Below are 2668 nucleotides of genomic sequence, written 5' to 3'. Positions count from 1 at the left end.
GAACACTATTTAAGTATTTATAACTAAAAAACAAATTAAATATATTATTAGAAAAAAGAAATTATATAAAATATGTTAAACAAAAACCCCGTTAAGCTTGGCATGTTTTGATTTAACTGAGTTTTTGGATGACAGTTAGTGTAAATGACAAAAATACGGATGTATTTTGTCATATAATGAACACCACCCGCAAATAAACTTTTTAAAAGACCTGATCCATAAATCGCATATATTTAAAGTACAAAATTTATAATTCTATCAAAAATAAATAATAATCAAAATTAGTAAAGCTAAGCTCTATCATTTATCTTTCTTTATAAACGAACATACAATTTTATATAGACATATAAAGTAATTAAGCGAGTCTTACTCATAAGTGACCAAGCCTTGTATGGGTCTACAGCAACTGCTGACCTGTTAAACGTGATAAGACATGTTTTGTCGGTCCTAAGAATATGTATGAGAACTCGTCTCTAAACTTCAAATTTTTCGTAGATCTTGCAAACAAAGGGAGTACTATACCTTTTATGACACAAACTTCATAAACCAAAAATATTGTCAACCTAAATGCACAAATATGTTAACATCCATGAACATCCACCAATGTTTAAACACATCACCAACATTCATAAACTTACATCGGTTCCAACCCAAATGAATCCACTCCAAAATCTTTATTTACACCACTATGTTTTCTATATGCACACATAAACAAAAGGGTTGTTCAAAACAACCCAAATATCATCAAATTACACAAACAAGATCATAAAAAGTAACAAAACCCAAAAACTGCCCACTAAAAACCTTTGGTCCAGTCATGAGTCCACATTAAACCGAGCCTTTACCATAAACAAGTTCAAATCTTGACCGACTCAACTCGTCCGAGTTGAGCAACGCCTCCCAATCGACCATCTCTTCCTCCTCATATTTCTGTAACATCACTTCCAAAATCTTGTTCGCCTTCTCTTTACACCGATCAGGTCCCGTTTCTTGTTCCTTTATTAACAATTCCTCAGCCCCGGCCTCCTTCGCAAGCCCTTTAAACCTTAACCCGCCTTGACTCAGCCCATATAAAGCCCCCAAGCAACTCTCCCGAGTCGACTCAGAGTCAAACTCACCCCGACTCAATAACCCTAGCAAACATTCCACCGCACCACCATCCAACATTGCGGCCCGGCCCTCCACACTCCCAGCCAGATTACACAACACCAACATAACCCGATCCGTCATATGACCCGACTTGACCATGTTTAAAAACAACTGAACCGACCCGAGTTTGACCAGCTTTGACCGGTTACTTTGAACAAGAGACAAATGGTATAAAGCCAACGCGGAGTCATGACGTGTCCTTTCCGAGCCAGAACGCAGCGCGTGGAGTAACGGCGTCAGCGCGCCGAGTACTCCGATAGCCGTCTTGTTCTGGTCATCCAAGGCCAAACTAAACAACGCGCCAGCCGCGTGGTCTTGCGCTTCAACGAACCCGCTTCTTAAAACGTCTATCAACGGCGGAACGATTCCTGACCGTACGATCTTGACTTTATTCGCGTTTTCTAACGATAGGTTAACCAAGGCCGCAACGGCGTTAACTTGTACGGCAGAGTTTCTCGAAACGATTAAATGCCGAAGCGCAGATAATAACCTCGGCGTACAAAATCGGATCCGGGTATCCGTTTTCGTTCGGGTTATATTCCTTAATGAAACGACGGCGTTTTCCTGGTCGGAAATTAAGCCGCTTTTTAGCTGATTAATAATCTCTTCATCTTCTTCTATTAAGTTATCAATTTCAGAAGATGAAGAAGATGAATAATATAACGGACGAGTAGTGAATGAATCGACTGCGGTGACCGCCGTCGTCGCCGCGGCCACGGCGGCGACAACGGAGTCATCCGACGTGGACGACAGGCAACCGGAGAGTTGAATTCGTGGAGAATCTTTGATTAACGACTGTACGATGGTTAAAGCTGAACGGAGATCGATGGGTTGTGGGATGGGAAGGTAGGAGTTGGTTTTGCACCAGCTGATAATGGCGGACTTGAGTGCGAGATTGGGGATAACGGTGGTGAAATCGAGGGTGGTGAGGATGGTTTTGGGTTTGAAAGAGAGGGAGATGCATGCGAGGACGCAGTTGCGTTCGAATGTCTGGCCGGAGGAGACGATTACGGGGTCGGCCATGAGGACGCCGGAGATGGGGCAGATGAACTCGGGAGGGGGTGTGGGTTGTTTACGGAGATTGGAGGGTGATCGGAGGAGACTGAATCTCCAGCGGTGCTTGCTGCTGCCCATCGGAATTGGAATGAATGCTATACCGGAATGGATGGTGAAAAGGGAATCGGAAGAGGAAAGAAAAAGAACATATCGGGAAAGAGAATCAAAGAGGAAGTTATGGGTTGGGATTTATGGGTAGTATAAACACGTAAAGCTACAAAGTTTACTTCATCATAATTTTTTATTATTATTATTACTAGTTTTTATCCCTGTAGGTTGTTTTATATTATTTGTCTGTAATATTTATATATTTTTTTAATCTTAATATTGTTTATTGTATAAAAGTTAATATACTTATGTTTTGATGATAAATTGTTTCACAAATAAATGAGATGTTATAACCAGGTTTAAAAACTATATGCGTTTGATGAGACATAAGACTCGTTTATTTTTTTACTATAAA

At 40.7% G+C, this 2668-nt stretch overlaps 1 pseudogene; it reads right to left on the bottom strand.

Annotated features, from left to right (window-relative positions):
- Positions 1-474: 474 nt before the first annotated feature.
- LOC143538113 (U-box domain-containing protein 40 pseudogene) lies at positions 475-2409 on the bottom strand (annotated as a pseudogene).
- Positions 2410-2668: the final 259 nt, after the last annotated feature.

Source organism: Bidens hawaiensis, unplaced genomic scaffold (genome assembly GCF_021521415.1).
Source record: "Bidens hawaiensis isolate Kalapana, Puna unplaced genomic scaffold, B.hawaiensis_p1.1 tig00011471_1, whole genome shotgun sequence".
Lineage (NCBI taxonomy): Eukaryota > Viridiplantae > Streptophyta > Magnoliopsida > Asterales > Asteraceae > Bidens > Bidens hawaiensis.
Note: the sequence above shows the minus strand (reverse complement) of the source record. Positions and strands in the feature narration are given on the sequence as shown.